The following is a 21,234-nucleotide window of genomic DNA, read 5'->3' as shown; positions in this document are numbered from 1 at the left end:
GGGGGGGGGGGAGGGGAGAGGAAAAAGAGAAGGGAGAGAAATGCACAGGTGACCCGACCATGTGCACGCGATTTGCACTTATCCCTACCTGTCGACCTAGGAAAGACGATTTATTAGATATTTATACAATAAATGGAAAATGCCAATAAGAGTCGACACTTGGTGTTTAGTTTTACTCAAAAATATAATTGTCCATGCATCGATATAATTTTCCAAACGTTTTCGATTCTCAGTTTGGATCCTCTTCAGTGTAAGTTCAATGTCGATGTTTTTAATACAATATGTGATCTAACAGTGAAGCGCGGCCTGTGTAAAACTGACTACCAACTTCTTTATCCAGGTATCATCAAATTTCCAGACTTAATATCATTAAAAACATGGACATTGAACTTACACTGAAGAGGATCCAAATCGAGGATCAAACGTTTGAAAAATATCCTGACGCCATTGATGGACAACAAAAGCCTTGGTATTAATGTGTTTGAATAAAATCAAACGTATTAACACCAAGGCCCTTATTGGCATTTATTGATTTATTTCGTCAAAGCCTAAAATCTCTCAACTTGAATATTTATTTCATACATTCGGCAACAGTCAGCGAATGGTCGAACTTGATCTATATGAATAAATGATTCCTCATATGGACAATTTTCAAGCGATAAACGTAATGTGTTTTTAACCATGACTAATTTTATATATCAACTGTCACTTAATTAATATCAATAATTATATAATAAATAAAACATGTAATATGATTATTAGCAGATATGTGGAAAATATGCAGCAATAAAATTTTTGCATTGCAAAAGTGTTTTATAAAAATTCTTAGAACAATTAAGAATTAACATGAAAAAGGTTGTTAAACGAATCAATACTTTAGTTTCTATAATAACGAGGCTTTTTCTACGTTTAATTTCAAATGCGCGACTTACTTTTTAATAGAAATATAATTAATAAAACAATCTCAATGATGATGCCTGATATTTTAAGACACTTTGCATATAACGTAATTTTATGTTTCCTATTGTTGTCTTCGTCCCATCACGTCACGTGGGTATTTCCGGTCGCCTCGCGAGGACACCGTCGTAGATAACAACGGGAATGGTCTATCTTCTAATATACATTTTATGATTACACCATGTAAATTATTCCATCGTGTGTAGTACCGATGGTACCGCACAGTTTTTACACACTATAGATACAAATCTAATCCTGATAAGATCGTCCTTTCAATAATTTCACTCGTGATTTTACATCTGTCCCTTCATTTTCAATAAGAAAATATTATACGTGATTTAAAAAGCAAAGGTAAAAATATATGTAATATATTTATGAGAAAGAGATTTGAGAAAGTATAACATCGAAAGAGAAAACGCGGTCTGAAATTTCTCGAAAAACAAAAACTCGAAATTGTAGCATGAAATAACCCCGAACCACCCTGTATCATTTCTAGTATTGATTCGCATCCGAGATAATCCGTTATGATATTGAAAAGAGTTCTTAGGTCTTTTAATACGTATTTAGTCGCATTGGGAAAGGAAGAAATCTCTGATTATAGCCTCGCGAACGCGAGATATCACCGGAATGAGAACCCGTGCTTTTCCATTCGCCTGCGTGCAGCATGCGCTCGCGCACACATTCGCGCTTCTGTATCGCTGTGCGTGCGATGTAGGTATTACTTAATAATATCCATAACCGGGAGGTAAATGTTGGAGTGGGCGAGAGAACGAGAAGGAGAACGAGAAAGAACGAGAGAAACGAAAAGGGGAGAGGGAGAGAAAGCAGAATAAATGTCGCGAAATCGTGAATGCTCCAAGTTAGAAGATAACAGGGAAAAGTGGAAAATCGATTATGTGAAAATGAAAAGAACATCATTTATATTCTACAACATCAACAAGCTTTCCTCAGGTGAGTGAATTTTTCGTGAAAGAAGAGATTCATTAATTGAGATTCGCGTGCGTCATTAGACAATGAAGAATAAAGCACATCTTTTCGCGATATTATGAAAGAGCATGTGTTCTCTCTTTTAGAAAAGATAATTCAATTTCCTACTTTAAATCCCAGCATTTCCATTGTATTTAGCGCTAAATATACTGTCCTACTATCCAATGTTAAATATTGTAAGATTCATTTCGAATTTTCAATCATGTAAATAAAAATGGACGCATCTATATTCGGCGGTAAACACACCGTTAAATATTAAGTGGTCAAATTTAAATCAAATCCTTGAGTTTATTACTTTTAAAAATAAAGTAAAATAACTTTTATCTTATTCCGCTATGGAAACAGATTTAAGTGTAACCAATTTTTTTTTTAAATAGACCACTACGTATTATTTTACTAATATGTTATTCGTTGTAGTTTTTTCGTTGGAGCAAATTTAACAGTATAGCTGCTCAAGAAGAAACATTCGCAATATATAAATTGTGCATTTTTCCACCAAGAATACATGACTTCAATTTGTCGTTAATTCGCTAAAGTAAGGCCGAAACATTCATAATACATATGTAATATGTAAAAAGAAAAAGAATAATGCAAGTAACAAGAATTCATCTACGTTACTGATATGTCATATGTATAATAAATATATTATTATATGCTAATGTTAACTGCGGTGTGTTCTCTCAGTTGCCTTTAATGTTTTATTATCGTAACTATTTATATATACGCAAAAGAGAATGTGACAGATGGTTTGTACACCGTGTCAAAATAATTGATAAAACTGATTTATTAAAACCATCTTGAGATTTTTAAAGGCTGCTAAAGTAATTGTTTAACATGGGATTGAATATATGTATATAGGAACATAACCACGTTTGACAGTATGAACTTTCCATTGACGAAAAAGATAATGCATCGTGTCGTATCAACTTTCAAGATCGACTTTCTTGACACTATCTGACGTTATGATGTATAGCTATTCCCAAGAGAGGCACCTTCTCCCTAGGCGGGAAGAACCTGCACGAAACGAGCCGAGGGATAAGTTTTATCCTGCAACCCACCACTGCGTCGTCGTTCATCAGACTGAATAATTCCGTAATGTCGCAGCAATCCCCGAGGACGCGCGTCGAGATATCACAAAGAGACAAAAACAACCCCGAAGAAGTAGCGGTGACACTTGCTCGTCCCGTCGTCGCACTCGCTCCTCCCCCTCCTCCACGTCGGCGGACGCGTTCGCATCACTCACTTTCACTGACTCGTGCGGCCCGTACGGGCCGGCCGCTGCGGTTCCTCCGTGCGCAAGGGGTGGCACCGCGGCGCCGGCACGAGAAAACGTCGATACTACTCTTTTTCCCTCTCGTCGCGACGCCGCAAAATAACGACGACGTGCACGACGGTGCCTGCAAGTACGTAGCAGGTGAAGACGAAAGCGGCGACGTCGATGCCGTCCACCGGCACTCCAATGCTCCGTGGGTCCGTTCGCGGGGCGTCGACTGGCACAGTCCTCGCGCGGACAGTCACGAGCAGCCCCTCCGCATCCCGACTATCCGCGCGCGAGGGCCGCACGCTGGCCAAGCAACCGCGAGGACGGGCCCCGGCTCGCCGTGTGCCATCGGTTTCTTCGCGGACGCGGTATAGTTGCGGCGACACGCGGAGTGTCGGAGATTGCACTCCTCCTCTCTCTCTCTCTCTCTCTCTCTCTCTCTCTCTCTCTCTCGTTTCCTCACGATCGTCGGACGACGCGACGCGACGCGACGCAACGCCGGTCACTCCGCAGTGTTGGATTGGAGAACGCACGCGGCTCACTCTATATACGCGGGTCACTCCGAAACGGTCGAGCGCACGGTGCTCGCGTGGGAGAGGAGCGCAGGGAGAGCGAGAGATTAGCGCGAGGCACTTGAGGGAAAAATCGCGACTATGTCAATTGCGAACGATCCCTTTCCACGGGCACCGTGGCTGTCGCGCGACCGTGGCTCTGGGTTGACTGGTACGCGTCGCGCAAGACCAGAGAGAGCCAGCCCCACCGTTTGCCCTCTCGTTCCCTCTCTCGTTCCCCTCTCTATCAATGCCTCTTTGTCGGTCTTTCGCGTTTGCAAGTCGGTTGAAGAGAGAGGGAGAAAGAGACGAAGAAAGCGCGAGTGCGACGATGAGGAGGGCAAGAGCACGGTGCGCAGGGCACAAAGCATTCAGGCGGGGGGAGGGGGGGGGGAAGGGTAGAAGGGACGCGGACGGGGCTGCGGGGGAGGAGGAGGGAAGGAGGGAATGCGCGCTCTGTGAGTAAGGAAACTCTCGCGACAGAAGAGAAGAATGGGGTGGCAGGGTGAGAAAGGAGGAGCGGAAGGTGGAGGGCTTTTAGATAAGTCGAGACTAAAGAGATGCGAGAGGAAAAGGGTAGTAAGGGTTGCTGTAAACAGGATCACGTTGGGATAGGTCGAGTTGCAGCCCGTACTCCCTTCGATATACTTTCCGGAGTCTTCCGCACGGACGCGGAACGATGCTCTGATCGTAAGGAATCCCCTTCGATGTTAACCGTCCTGATTACAAAGGGTGTACGGACACAGAATGTTCATAATATAAATATAAACTTGTGCGATGGTTTCAGCTTGAGAAGTTCTAATACGTGCGCGTATGCTACATTACATCACTATCACGATATGATGTCATATGGAAAAAGATTATTAGGAGAGTTATAGATTCTAATGCGGATACCAATTTAGATGCCAATGCTATTTTTAATCATGACAAGTTTCTATCTAATTTCTAAATATCGTAAATACTTGTATAATAATTTCCGTTTCCGTACTCGTGTGTGCGCTGTTTACAATTTTGATAAAAAGAAAAACCGCTCGTTAGTGACTATATCTTTAATTGATTCTAAAAGAAAGATTATTTCCGTCCAAATTATTGATTACACAATTTACTCTTAGAGCATATTGTACAATTAAATAAGACTTTAAATCCATTAGTTGAACCTCGTTTAAAATGCGCCTTTTTCATCCAATGTCCCGATTATGTCAGCTCATCGTTGCGCGCTAATAAATATAATAAACGACGATTTTATAACGATCCTTCGTAAATATAACACGTATGTGACAAGAGGGTGGAGGGGAAATGGAGAGGGGGTTAAAAGCGTTTACTTTCTGTCTAGCGAGGCCGGTTACAGAATGGCGCACGCACTTACCATACCACGATCGATCCTAAACAATCGATTGGTAGGGATACCGTCGTCGTCGTCGTCGTTGTCGTCGTCGTCGTCATCATAGTTGTAGTCGTAATCGTAGTCGTAGTCATAGTCGTCATTATTACCACAACAAAGCAGATTTTATTCACTTAACGAAAAAGCATCACCATCGTTGTCATCCGGGTCTCACCGTTATGGCTAATCATGATTCCTGATTCTGTAGTTAAAACAGTTCGACTATCGGGAACCGAACGCTGATGAGAATTTCAAGAAGGCATCGGTGATTTATATGAATGAAGAACTGAAATAACGGCCATCGAACGTTTAACTTTGAACGTATCATTCATTGTTTTGACGTTTTTTGATTGCACCTTTAAGTTTTCTATTATTAAGGGAAATTGCAAACTTTTTTTGATTTTTTCATATATTAAAATGTCAAAATAATATAAGGTAACAATGAAAATTAATTATTTAAAATTACAACCTATACTGGAGAAAATTGCTCAGAATAACTTCATTAGTTTTCATATAATAGTTACGAGCAAAAGAGCTAAAATTAAATTAACAGCCTTTTAACAATTAAATATAAAGTTTATGTAATAAATAATATGATAAGGAAATTAAAATTAATGTAGTAATTATAGAGAGAATGCTGAAAAACTTAGCAGAAATTTGAAAAATGTTTAACAAGCGCTTGTATGTATAATGAATCGCAAGTTGATATACATATACAGAAGAAAAAAAGAAATGTAATAGCGATCGTCGATGGGTTTTTCGAAATATAAATTGATAATGTGGAGTCTACACGGAGAAAAATAATAATATAATATTTCAATAAAAATTATATAGAATAATTTCAATAAATTATATAGAATCAATAGATCCACATAAGGACAGGCGTCCATTTAAGTACAATTTTAATTTCTGGTAAAAGAACAATTGTCGATTAGTTATAATACCGTAAAATATTACTTCTTACATTTCTCTCTCTCATAAAATAAATTTATAAAAATTACAATACATCTCAAGTAGAATTTACTTCATCGACGAGTTTTTTTTTCTTGGCATTGACAAACTTTATTTTATTGTAAAAAATACAAGTATGTAAGAGTCCTGAGAGTTGTTTGCTCATCAGTCTTGAAAATAGCACTCCAGACAACGCAAAATCAAGATATAAGACATTTTTGACGTTTAAAAGACATACAAAATTTCTTATGTTTTAATTTTAGATTTTGTGTTGTTTGGGACTTTATAGTAAGTATGATTAACTTTACTAAAAGTATGATTTATTTTACTGTAAGGCAATAACCACTTGAGATGATGTACTATAATTATAATGTATCTTTTACCTTACATCTTCGATCTTTCTTACTTTTAAACAAGTAAAATTTATCATAAATTCGGCACAAACAGCTAGAATATTTTCACTAGTCTTTTAAGGTTAAAAAATTTCTCAACTGTTTTTCTTCATGTAATGATTTAAAAAATATAATAATTGCCATAGCCATAAATAAATTGTAACCATCGTTTTAATGTCTCTCTCTTTTGTTAAAGTTTTTACTTAAAGCACTTCATTATATGTATATAATATATGTATATATGTATATACGTGTATATATATATATATATATACACACACCATATATTATCTTTCTTATTAGTGAGCATTCTGACTCTCATTTATTTTTCTTAAGTAACTGCTGCAGACAGTTTCTTTTCATATTCATTACGTAGTTTCGTAACTCATTTTTATACTTCCACATAATTACATGCATATTTTCATAATTAATCTAATTTTACCAGACATTTCAAGTTAAACATTTTAAATTTGGTATTGCACGGCATTATTATACCATTTTTCGGCGTAACAATTCTCTCCTCTTCGTACAGAATTGAGATATATAGAACTTTTTTCAATGATCATATAAAAGCATCCGCGACACTCGATATCGCACCGTTAGGTCGTTCACTCCCACCCACTCAAGCTTATTGTCGTTTCGCGTATTATTCCAGATGACGGTTTCTCCGCAGGTACGTGGGAAGACGCGGCGCAATCGGATCGATCGGCCCAAACGGGAAGAAGGATCTCCATTATCCGGCCGTGAAAAAAATGAACCGGAATTCTTAAAAACTGATATATAAAACCGAACCGATGTCGTGCGAGATGGAAGAACTATCGATCGTGAGGATCCGATCGTTTGAATTTCAAAGTACTCGTCGCACGGAAATATTTACATAATGTTGCAAATACATGAATTTTGTCGGTAATAGAGCTCCATCCTGAAGAAATTTCCGAAAAAATGAGGTTAACATGTTATTATTGTAGCCAGGTTCTTTTTGCAAACATTTTGCAAAACATATTTACTCTTACTTGCATTTGATACTTTTTTTTCTGATACTCATTTTTACGAAGGCAGTTATAAAAGAATACATTTAAAATATGATTTTTCAACTAATTAATCATAAAATATATGACGTTACGTATTATTACGATCACGTATACTATAGTGCTCATAGTTATATGTATATTATAATATAATTATACAAAGTACTGTTAAAGAGTAAACTTTTGCAAAGAACTTTTGCAATTGAGTAACAGTCAAATCGAGTCTTGCTATTTTTCCACAAATTCGACTCTATCATTAAAATTTTTTTTAAATACGATGAATAAATGCGTTGATAAAGAAAAATGTAATAATGCAACAATGTCCTGTTATGTGGACGGAGATACTACTGTTATTGCGAATTCTCACAGTTTTACCGACCATATGGGCGTGGAATCGTGCGGGTTTGGTAGAAGACTTGTGACGCAATAGTCTACCGGTTATCTGTGATGGAAACGACAAATTACAGTTATTTACGCGCATCCACTGTCAATGACCCATGCGGCTTGAAACCGGACACAAAAGAGCGATGAATCGAACGGTCGAGGACGTTGCGGTTTTGAGTCGGAGCTTGAATTGGGAATTTTATCAGCAATTCTCGATTCACGTGAAATCCCCCGTTATTATAACATCTCTCCTTTTATAGCATTTATTTTTACATTTGCGTTAATTCTTCTTTGAAGTATTGATTTATAAATAGCTTGAGTGTTAATTATGATCATTCCTGTTATAATGTATTAAGTATCATTATGTAATAATTAGTAGATACTTAATATTATTCGCAATTATATCAATAGGTTTAATTAAATAACTGCAGAATTTTTATAATTAAAGAGATATAGTTAAAGCGGATATAATCTCTTAAAGTAACATAACGTTGTCTGAAGTTATACACACAAATCGGTTAAAAATTATATAATATAATACATACTAGTGAATAAACGTAATGAAAAATAATCATTTATTTATAGAGACAAGTCAATCTTCATAAAAATACGTCATACCTTCTTCAACCATTTATGCCCCTTTAATTGATGCAGTTAAGCCGAGAAGATACAAGACGCTTATTAAATTCCTAGAAAGGCAAAATTAAATGTGCTGCCGAGAGAAACAAGTTTTTTTTATTTCAAAATCAGGATAAAAGACCGTTTGTAAGAATAATAAACAAAGCTTAGAACTCCTTATGATAAGCAAAATGTTCAACTAATCGAAATTTATTCGAAAAGAAAATTGATTCGGTGAGGTACGAAAGAGGATAGTCAACTGTCGACTCCACTGTATCAATAATAACTTACACTCTTCTTTGTGACCAGCTTAGATACCACGGTGGGGTTGCTTACGTTCCGTTTAGAGTAACAACCCCTGGTGTCGTTGCGATATCAGTGTAAACATAATCCAACAGAGACGCAACGTGACACGAGGACGGTGAGATCTCGGATTATACTTCACTGCGATCGAGGTAGAGAAAGGCGGGGGTGGTCGAGGATTTTTTTTTTCCATTTCGCCTTTTTCCCGTGCGAGAGGGAAGAAGGCGAGGCGACACGAGGCGAGTTGGGGCAACGCGATCGATAGGCATGTACGCGTTATACATATACGTGCGATCGATGCGGGCCTAGGCAGGCTTTCCGCAAGAGCGAAGGATGTATGTATAGGTATAGGTATGTAGGTAGGTAAGTAGGTAGGCAGATAGGTAGTAGGTAGGCACAGTAGGTTGGTAGACCACGCTGAAAGCGCACAGGGATGTACCGTTAGAATCACTTCACCCGTCACGACCGTCGTCGTCGTCGTCGTCGTCGTCGTCGTCGTTGTCGTCGTTGTCGTCGTCGTCGTTACGTGCGAACTTTTCCGACGCCATTGTCATTCTCGTCGCCGTAAATCGCCGCCGAAAACCAGCCGCGGAATCACCGTGTCGCGATGGCGCAATTGCGTCGTGAAAGTACCGCAAATTTGTGACGCGATGCTGCTGGAATAGAGCCGAAGGAAACTTTCCACTCTGGGACCAAGTAGTTTTCTGATAACGTTTATGACTTCTGTCGGAATTTGCATTAGTGTACTAATCATGTTTGTATGATAAATTGATTTAGATTTAAAATTTCCTAAGTATTAGATAATTAGATAATAACTGCAAAATACATTAGCGAGTAGTGCAATATAATAAATATCAAAGTTAAATTGAAGGAAGTTAATACAGTTTTAAAGGAATATTAAGTAAAATATGAAGGAATAAAATTTGATGATCATTGCGAAGTATAAATTAATAGAAATGATTTTTCGAATTTTAATAACTTATTTAATAACCTACTTATTGAAGAGTAAAAAATTACGACAGACGAGTCAAACGTTATAGCCTTATTTTAATTCTCGTAAACATGTTTTTTGAGCTGATCGAAATATTTAACATTTCTCTGTACCGTTTCTCTGTAAATATTCAATTTTCATTTCCGTCAAGCTTTTGCCACTGCCAAAACGGATAGAATCACCAACAGAACACTGCGTATAAAGTTCAATCGTAGAAAATACATAGGAACTCGTTTCTCTCGCGCAAATCGCGTTTACAAGAATTATTTTCCATGTCTACGCGCGAATTATTGGAGCGCAGTAACCATGCTCGTTGAAAAAGCCGTCAGATTGAACTCGCGAGCGATATTCCAAGGTCGAAAGTCTCCAAGCCGTTTCCTTCGGTAAGAAACTCAAGCCGGCTCATAACGTGGCGAATATGTAACCGCCGAAATCGGCTGTAAGCGCGATTGCACGGTAGTTACTTTCTCATTTTGGGTTCGTTGCGCTCTTTCGGTGGGACCCGCAGCGTTGAAACTCCGAACAAGTTATAAGGTGAAATTTCTAGGCAAATTCCGTCGTAAATTACGTTACGACAACGAGGCGTTTGACAAGCGGTCCCCTCGAATACTGTTGCACGAACCGAGTCCGGCCTGTTGAGGTGCAGAGTGAATTCGAAATATCCTTTGTTTTTTCATGCGTTCCTTGTGTTTTGTTCTATCTGAAATTGACAGCTGATAGTTCATAGTGCACCATTATTATTATTTTTCCGTTTCTTGACATCAAAGGTATGCGAACAATTTTTGAACAATCACTACCCACAGAGCGAAAGCCGATAAAATATCTAATGAAATTAATAGTATGATAAAATATTTATGAAAAACAGCCAGCGATCATTCATCATTATTTATGGCAGCACTTATTTCAATATTTACTTGTATTTATGTTCATATTATCAATTTAAATTAAAATAAAAATGTAAAGTTAATATCTGCAATTTAATGTCGAGTTTTTTCTCATAATGTTATAAGAGACCAATTTCTCTGTGTACTTTAATCATTCTCATTTCTGTATCATTTTAATTCGTATTAGGATAAATCGCGATAGAACTCTCAGGCTCTTCCGCTGGTTTCGTGAACTAGGAATGATCCGACGAAAAGGACATGCAGAAGGTGAGAGAAAGACAGAGAAAAAGGTGGTATATATTTAGGCGAATTGAACCGGTGCCAAGCTCATCAACGAAAATGAAATCTAGGTCTCTCTCTCTCTCTTTCTTTTTCTCTTTCTCCTTCCTCTCATTCGCTTCAAGTCACTCTCAGCTGTTAAAACGACGACGAATTCGCGATACACACGTACGAAATTTTATCTCGTTGACCTGTCTTTGCGTTTCGTGTAATCGAGTTGTATATAAAGGAAAAAGAGTTCAAATAAAAGTAAAGATTCATGTATATAAAGGCTACTCCATCAAAGATCCGCGAAGTAGAATTATGCAACCTGTTTTATGGAATGACGTTACCAAAGATCTGTGATTTGACATTGTGTAAAATTATTATCAAAGATCTACAATCAGAAGGTTTTGTAAAATTGATCATCTGTTCTATGCATCATAGTCTTTCAGAATTAAGAAATCATAATTTGATACACAAATTTATGTATAATATAAAACGCCGTGCGAAATGAGTAAAAATATTGTGAGATCAACACTTTTCAAAGGTACAAATCTGATATTGAACAATTTTTAATATAAGATACATGGATTTATAAATCTTTGAAGAAAGAAATCTTTCTTATCACGGCAGATTATCTGGTGAATTTGCACCTGGGAAGACAGATTCTTAGAAACGGTGGTTCAACTGATTTATAACCGCACACGCTCTCGGCAAGTCAGTTTACCTGGCACGAAACGACTTTGGTAAACGCGTGATTCTAATAAACGGCGTTCTACTATACAAACGATGATAAACATTTCTCTACGGCTTGAGCGACACTCCAATCACCCTTCATTATATGGTGTCGATGCATACCCGGGGCTTAGCTGGTGGCTATCTCGGTAGCGCGAAACTGGCTGTCGAAGAAGGTGCGAGAGAGCACGAAGGGAGAGAAACGTCTGTCAGGCTAGAGTCTCGCTTTCCCCGCCCGCGGCACCAAAATTGTTTCCGGACCTGGGTCGGGGTCCAGATCCGATCATAACCCGCTCCCGGGTCCATTTCTGTCAGTCGAATCCTTCTCGCACTCTCGTGAGTTACGCAATGTGCATGTAAAAAAGAAGAAAGAAAGAAGTGGGCGTGTACTCTCTCGTATAGATATAAATTATTGAAGAGATACCCCATGTACGATTTTAATTATTACGTTGTAATAATTCCAATAATAATTATCCATTTCCTCCTACGATCAACTTTGTATTTACAAAATAATCGTAATATTGTTATTACATCTGTATATTAACCACACTTTTCTCTTCTTTTCAAAATAAATATTATTATTATTATATACTTTGAATAAGTAAAACCATAAGTAAATGATTACATTAACGCAAAATTTGTTGTATTATAATATTTGAAAAGTATAATGCATACCCAAAAAATATAAACATGACGCTTCAGAATGAGTTTTAGGAACTTTTTGTTTCGAGAGAGTTTCCTCTCTCAACATTGTGTAATTTTAGTTTTTATTTTTTATACTTCAAAATAAAATAATGAATGTTTTATTATATTTTTTTATAAAAAAAAAATATAATAAAAGCTAAATACACAATGTGTATTCAGAACATGTTCTAAGTCGTGTCATAACATTTCAGAATTTGATGGCGTAGAAAAGCGACCACATCAGTCAACGTCGTCTCTCGATGCCTCGAGATTGTGCTGTCGACCATCCGATATTTCTGCCTAGACACACTTCACCCTCGCGATTCACGAGTTGATCGTTTTCACAACAATCCCATCTAGCATAAATCTATCTGCGATTATTGCGCAAACTCTCAATAGCTCACCGACACGGCTGCACTTTATCGTTCCCCGATCTATTTTCAAACGCCGCCGGCTAAGCCGGCGGATATGCTACGACACCGTGTACGTATACATGTATATATGTACACACATTATATATGTATATACACATATCTACATTATGCCTTGGACACGTATCTTTTCTACCGTAACACATTGCTTAACCCCTTCTGAGCCGCATAATAATGTGCTCTCCTGTTTTACGAGTTCTATAACTAACTCTACATATTGCTGTGTTCATTTATACATAATTTGAATTTCCGATACAATTTTTTACATCGCCGTGCTCTAGTGTCGGTCATTTAATTTGTAAGTCATTTAGTTTATTATATTATTGTACTCGTGGAACATTGATTCCTTTATAACCAGCTTTAATTTGTCATGCGATTTGTTTTGGCTGTTTATCAGATAACATCATTTGTACTATTTGGTAAAGTAGAGATGTACTCACCGCAAAGTGGTCGTCAAATAGGTAAGTAGAATGAAAGTAATGATCTTACCTGAAATAAAAATATAAGTGTTAATACGGAATGAAATATATTTATAATGCTTAACTATATAAATGGAATAGTACGCACAAAAAATTAATTTTATAAAAAATTTTAATAAAAAAGAGGGGTGACTAATAATAACCGATAAGGCTTTAAACAATTATAAAAAATATATTGACACATGTGCCTGTGTGTTTATATTTTAGACACTTTTTTTAATTATTATATTATAAAATATTATTTAATGTACCGATATTATACACACAGTTGTACGTGTTATTTCATTTAACAATTTTGAAGATTGGATCTTATTGGAACAAATAAAACACATAATTTTAGCGTATATAATTCAATTTGAAGCTTTCTTTTACACTGCAAGAGAAGTGCGTAAAATTACATAAATATAAAAATGACACAGTTTAGTTTCTTAAATATATAAAATTGTACGACTTCACAAAAATTAGTACTTTTATCTCTAATCGTGTAAATATTTTTATATTAAACGTTTTTACATTAGATTAGAAAATTATAACAGTAATGTATTTTTTATAGTTCCTATGTAAAGTACAAATTTTTGTAATATATAACATAATGATAATATAGCATGCATATTATATTTACATTTATATATTTGTATCAACAACATACTTATGGTATGTAATTTGTTGGCGAATTAATGTGCAAATATTTATATGTAAATACTTTATTATTTTATATTTTATTTATACGTAAATATTTGATAAATTAAACTTTAATTGTAAATTTAATACATTTTAGTGCATTTTAGTAAATTGTTTAATTATTATAAAAAATAAAAATTTTATTGTATGTTGTAATTTTACATGTAATATTCTTACATTGCATATTATCTTTATGATTCTTAAATCTCCGTGAATGATAAAACTTATATAATGTAAAAGTAAAACCGAGGGGGTAATCACTTAACTTAATCGTGGGACGAAGTCCTTGAAATCATTATAAAATTAATATGAAATTCTGGTATGTAATCCGACAATTACATATGCAACTACAAGAAATATAATTATATAATATTAGATAAAATCATTTATTTTACAAAATCACTGCATGTGTAGTGAGGAAGATTATTTGTCATCAAATAAAATTACATCAAATCAAATGAAATCATGTAATCTGTGGGACAATATTTCAGATAGTGGTTACCTTCTCGAGTAAAACGTAGTAAACTATCAAGAAAGCAATTTGATTGAATAGAGAGGATGACGTTGTACCGACTGAGATTTTTCTCAAAAAATCGTCTGGCACTTCGTAAATATAAATTGTATTGTTTCATTGACCAATAAACAAAAAGTTATTGAAATTTGATCGGATAACATCTCGTTTAACTAAAAATGGATATCGCGTCCGAACTGTTTGAAACTAATAAGCACGCCCGCCATCAACGATTCTCGAACGCAACTACGCGATTCTACTCGCGACAAGCGGATGTATCGCAGAGATGCAGAATACATTATTTCAATCGCTTGACGTAATCGAAAAACGAATTCGAACGCTGTCGACGAGAGGTTTCAAAACGAAAGTAGAAATTAAAAAAAAAAATAAAATAAAACTAGTTATGTAACTGAACGCGCTGCACGCCATTTCTTATCCTGACGTTCTCTTCGACTTTTTGTTTTTCGAGAATAGCGTCGCTAACTGCCGCGCGCAATTTTCCGAAGCGAAACCGCGCGAAAATCGATGTATCATCCGCCATCTCGTCTCTCGCGCGCGCGCGAGAAGCGATCGTTGTCGGCGAGAAGCTGTCGCAATCGGAAGTTCCGTCTCGCAATCGGCGGTGCGTCGTTCCGATTCGACGCACTCGCGCGAGTAGAACGGTTACCTCGCGGATCGGTGAACGAAAACATGTTTGTCCGAGCGTTTGCGTTTCGCTTCTCTTCACTGAGGTCCATGTTCGTCCGCGCGAGTAAATGTAAACTATGTTTTACATTTCCTCTCCGCTCAATTCTCACAGCCATTAACTGATTGATATGTAATACATAAATGATTGTTTTTGGAAAATTTTTATCTTATACATCTTCTTATATTAAATTCTTTTAAATCATTATTTAAAAGAAATATTTATTTGTATATTTATAGTATATCCTCGCGTACTTTATTCTCGTGTAAGTTTTGTCATCAATAAAAACAGATCGAGGAATTTATTATAAGCACACAAGCATGCTTAATTAGGATTTTAATGTAAAACTCTATAATATGAAAGTTATCACAAATGTTTTAGCCATTCTGTGTCAGAACATCATTGTCGGATTATAAAATTGAATAAATTTAATTAAATAAAATTTGGTATGTCATACAACATATTATCGTAATTGGACACGAATATTTAGTTTATGCTCGTAAGTCCTTTTATTCTTATATTGATATTTAACTCGTCGAGCTCATTATAATTATTTTACTTTTAAAGCTTGTATTTTATAAATTTCATCAGTTTTCATTGAAATATAGCTATTATATAAACTGGAAGATCTTTCGAATGTTATCATATATTTATATGTATGTGATTTTTATCATCTCTCATTTTTATCATATTGTTCATTGCTATAACAATTCAAAAACAAAATTTTACAGAAAATAATTTTCTATGTTTTTAAATTATAAAAATTTTGTAATATTAAATCAATAGAAAATTAACTCTCGAAAAACTCAAAATAAAAAACTAAGGCTAATGAGAGCAATTCGCTGTTATTAGTGCGATAAAATATAATTTTTAATAATCATAAGTAGAATACAATACTAAATCTAAAATTAAAAAGAATACGATACTAAATCTAAAATTTGTAATATTAACTTTGGAATGCAGTATAATAACTACAGATTATAGAAAAATAGAAGTTATATCTTTTTCTATAATATTCTATTCTTTTTCTGCACGAATGACAATTTTTTTAGTTGCGTCGTTATTGTAAATGAGTGGTATATAGAATAACTCAATGACCATCTTGCAGATTTCTCACAATGCAACGGGTGGTGTCTGTAGCTCTTCCATAGTCGCTGCGTCGGCAAAGACGAGTGTCGGCGATAAATTTGCAGCGATTCATATATATATATGTATACATAATATTGTACATACACGTATGCACATGTACGTATGTACATATGTGTGTCATGCACGGTCGATACTACTTGCGAATGATCGAGTACGCGAATGGTCCGTCTGAGCGCTGTCGGTCGAGTCAAGTCGAATTGTGTCCGAGCAGGACCGAGCTGAGCCGAGAGTGCCGAGACGACCGGCCTTGCAAGGCTGCAGGTCGTTCAACCCTTGGCCTACTGCCGTCACGCGCGCCACGTAACGCGCGTACGCGCGAACAGGGATAGCCGTCGAACGTTGGGGGAAGAAAAAGGACGAGCGGACGTGTGGCTCTATAACTTAGAAAACGTTGGTGAGGGCTGAAAGAGTCACGCGCGCTCGCGATGTATTTGCAGTGGTAAGTTTTCTTCGCTGTGTCGACAAATGTGGCAAATTTTCCTTTTAACGGGCTTTCCAGAGGCGAGTAAAATTAAAAAAAATTCTTTTGAGAGAGTTTCTGCCAGCGGTGTAAGTAAATCAAAGGAACCTTTGTCCTTTCCTCCGTTCCGTGTAATATTTTTAGACGATTGAAGAATTTAAACACATTGTGATTTAGAATTTGGGAGATTTTTTTATTGTTAACTAAAAGCTCAAGTATTGCCGGAGCTTCTACATCCGCTTTGATTTTCTGGACTTGAAGAAAAAGAGTTAAAGAAAAAAAAGGTGTAAAATTACTTATTTTGTATGAAATATTTTTATATATTTTTAAATATTTATTTTCATATATATTTTGATTTAGAAGAACAAGACAATAAGTTTTAAACTTTTGTAGACTTATTATAAATCTAGAGGAAAACTATATGTTGCCTTGGATAAATAAACGATCAAAACTGCATTGTTTACAAAAACTTACGCGAATTTATACAATGATAAAAAATGCATTTTTCACGAATATACGTTTAAAAAATAATCCTAACACTATATGTATGTACTTTTATATAAAAATATCGAGACACGCCATGGTCGCATGCGATTTGCGCAATGCGGGGCTTCGCTGTCAGACATATTATTGCCACGTAAAGCACCAAGTAAGCTCGTTAAAGACAAATCTTGAGCGACAGACGAACATACTGGATTAACAGGCGTAATTGATTAAAATATATTTTTCAATGTTACCGCGTGGAAAGAATAAAAAAGATTTTACCACACGTTCAATTTTATAGTATGTCATAACTTAAATACTATTAGAAGAGATTTATATTATCTAATATACAAACTAGCTAAAAAATTGTGAATTAAAGAATGTCAACACAACAGTTTTCTTTCCCTGGTAACAATTAAACATGTGCGATAACATGATTTAATTATAACGGATCTGAAATTAATATTCTTATATGTTCAAATTTTTGAAATTAATTAAGATCTCTAGAAATGTATTTTTCCGTCAAAAATGTAAAAGAGAATAATTTTTGGCAATATTTTTTATAATATAGATTTAAAAAAATGCTGACTTAAAATTTGCATTGATTTTTTATTAATATTATAATTAAATTTCTCACAATTAAAAATAATTTTAATAATTTAAAAATAATTGTAAATTTAAAAATGAATTATATATATTTTAATTCTTAATAACAGAACACGTTACATTAAGGAAACTGATTTTTTGGAAAGAGCGGCACTTGAACGAAGTTCGCAGTTAAACATGAAGAGAATAACGATTATTTTTATAAAAATATTAATAATAGCGCCAAGAAACGAAATTGGAAATGATAACAGGAACTTATCGTGCTACCGGCAGGTTTAAATCGCATTATTCCCGCAATCAGTCATGTTAACGGAGCTAGTCAATGCGATGTAGTTGAGGCCAACAATAATAATAACGATAACAGCAACTCCGTCGGGGAATGCGCTGGGTAGTTCTCCCGGACACGAACGGTAAAACGACAAGGAGCTCGACCTCCTAACCCCTAGACCTGCGGGACGCGCTCGCGCACGCGATCACGTTTTCTCATAGCTCGCCTTTTCCGTTACACGGTAATTTTACGCGAAGTGCGCGCACATGATGAAAACGGCGCTTTTAACGCGCGAGAACAGTAGCGCGAACCTTGTTGTGTAATTGTCGTGGCTGCCAGGAAAAATTACCCGCTGGATAACCGGTATTCACGCCCTTACTCACTGCAACGTCTTTCGTACTCGACGTGTCTTAAGCTCATGTCACACTACGGACTGTGGACGCGGATCGGATTGAAATTGCAGATCGCGCATCGGAATTCAACCAATCAAGATAAAGCTGCTTTGTTTTGATTGGCTGAATATCGATGCGCGATCCGCAATCTCAATCCGTAGGGTGACACGGGCTTTAGGCGAACATGATGACAAGCTTTCATCATAAAACGTCTCAAAAGTGCGGAAAAGATCACGACACGATCTTCTCTGATCACAGACTTGGATTAATGACGCCTGTTAAGCCAGACGGCAGACTTATTCGCGTCTGATGATACTGATTAAATTAACGGTAATTTTCTTTGCGTCTCGAATAATTATATAGTAATTATAGTCAAAGACTTGTCGATTATATTATTGGCCAAATTTAACAGCACAATTAACTGCAATTTAATCGACTACTCATTTCCTATATCATAATGCTGTCTATAACGAAAACGGGAAAAAAGTATAGCTACTACGAAATGTCATTGTGTGGTAAAACTATCTCTATATCGCGTAAAATCTACGCGTCTAATAACCACATTGACGTACTGCTACGTCATATAAAATCAATGCGTTGTCGACTATTGACGTACTAATGCGTCATATATAAGACGATGGGTCAGCGATTATCGATGTAACGTTGCAGTACGATTTCTTTATCCGTTTTATTTTAATATTAACTCCACAACTACGATCATTATTTACATCAACATTGTTAGATACAGACAAACGCCTAAGCGATCTTCAGACATAAAACATAACGGTAAATGCTACGCATAAATTTAACTCTCGAATATATCTTTATCAGAAAGATGTTAATCATTTTTAAATATAAGTATCTGATGGATGAACATTCTATTTGATATAAGCAGCACGCATTTAAAATGTAATTATACATGATATGTATTAAAAATTAAAAAATGTTTTCTGGAATATTATATTTTTTAGAGATTTTGAAATATAAACATGCATTTGTAATTTAAATAAATTAAATATATATAATGTAATGTAAATTAAATGTACATATAGTATATATCAATAGTATAAGAAAAAATATCGTATACAGCTGATATATACAATATTTTATCTATGTATATTTATTAAAAAGTTTATTTTAATTGTTACTTTTGTAATCATGTGGATGATGGAAGATAGAGACCGGATATGAATTACTAATAACAGCCTAAAATATATTAAGAAAATCAATAATTTGCATTTAGTCTCAAAATAGAATTATTGAATATTTGACATCATTATGATAGCTTTTCATTATTTTCAAGGAAAATAATAATACAATTTTATTTAATTTAACGTTCAAATATCTAAAAAACACAATATTTACATAGAAAGAAAGCGTTACTCGTTTGTTGTAACGGCTTTAATAATCATTAACTTGTTCTTTGAAATAAATGCAAATGTGTGCATTTAAACAATACTCCTAATTATTATAATGCAAATTTTAACAACTATAAGGACTCTACGCAAGAATTACACGTCTTATTGTATGCAATTACACTTTTTTAAATAAAAATTACAGAAACTTATAGAGAGAGAGAGAGAGAGAGAGAGAGAGAGAGAGAGAGAAAGAGAGGTTAGATAAATGAAAAACCTTTGTGAGTCGACGCTGGTTGTTTATGTGTGACAACAAATTATATTTGAATAACGAAAAATACAAACGTTTTAACCCTTAATTTAGGTCTTCTTTAGTACAAAAATATAACGAATGTAATGATATAAAAATATAAAAATATAACAATTGGTGAGTGAGGCGCTTTTTCAAACAGGAGCCAATTGTTAAACTATTGGTCTTATACATAAAAAGTCATCAATGTACTGTCTTTAATATTTAAAAGAATACTTAAATGGTGAGTCAAGTAATACAATTGTTAATGAAATGACAAAAAGTGTACAATTAGATCGTGATGTATACGATAAATACTATGAGCTTGTATATAGAAGTTTAAATCAGTTGGTTTCGATAAAAAACAATTTTTTAATTTATTGTTTTCGATTCGTAATTCTCGACATCTATTGATTATTCTAAAATGTTGTAATAAAAAGGCGAATCGCCAAATAATGTATCATTCATTTACTACAATAACACAGTTAAAAAAACAGTTTTCTAGAAAACAAGTTGCAATGTTTTGAATTATTAAAATTTTATAACATTAAAATATGTAATTTTGGTGTAGTATAATAATTAAGTGTAGAGCAATAAAAGTATATTCCCTTGAATGTTTCCCTTTTTACTTTATGTTCTTTTCTTTTCGTTCTTTTTCTTGCAAGCAGCTAATACGTTAAATAACAATTTTTTCAGTTATGTTGTATTTATAGCAAATAAGCGATATTAAAGCAAAAAGGTCATCTCTCGCGATGCCTCCTTACATAATTCACACACACTGCGGTGAATTTTCCCATCAGGTCACCTATCTTTTCGTACATCCGTATCCATCAAATGCGCTCTCTTCGCCCGTTCGAGGGCGCTCTCCGACGAGTGCGACGAGGATGACAAGAGAGGCACGTGGGGGCTACTCATGCATCGGCGAAGTAACGGTGTCCGGTAACCGCGTCAGAGCCGGTGCTAGCGGTACTCGCCGGCGTTCCGTTACTCGACCGACAGATCCGCTAACGTGACTCGCGCTCTCTCCTTCTCGCTCGCTGCACATTGCTCCTTTCTCCGTCATCGCCGCCGCCGCCG

General features: G+C 35.5%; 1 protein-coding gene across 3 annotated transcripts in view; it reads right to left on the bottom strand.

Moving 5' to 3' along the window:
* Hr3 (nuclear hormone receptor 3 ROR-beta) overlaps nucleotides 1–21,234 on the bottom strand; it is a 93,286-nt gene that overhangs the window by 65,834 nt on the left and 6,218 nt on the right. For 2 of the 3 annotated variants that reach the window (XM_018543741.1, XM_018543750.1), the window contains exon 1: nucleotides 3,003–3,638. The exons of the other annotated variant lie outside the window; for it this stretch is intronic. The gene's annotated coding sequence lies outside the window, so the exon portion shown is untranslated. Of the gene's footprint in view, nucleotides 1–3,002; nucleotides 3,639–21,234 lie in introns of those variants that run through there. 3 annotated transcript variants of the gene reach the window in all.

Source organism: Cyphomyrmex costatus, unplaced genomic scaffold (assembly GCF_001594065.2).
Source record: "Cyphomyrmex costatus isolate MS0001 unplaced genomic scaffold, Ccosl1.0 scaffold112, whole genome shotgun sequence".
Taxonomy (NCBI): domain Eukaryota; kingdom Metazoa; phylum Arthropoda; class Insecta; order Hymenoptera; family Formicidae; genus Cyphomyrmex; species Cyphomyrmex costatus.
This window is presented reverse-complemented; position numbering and strand designations above follow the sequence as displayed.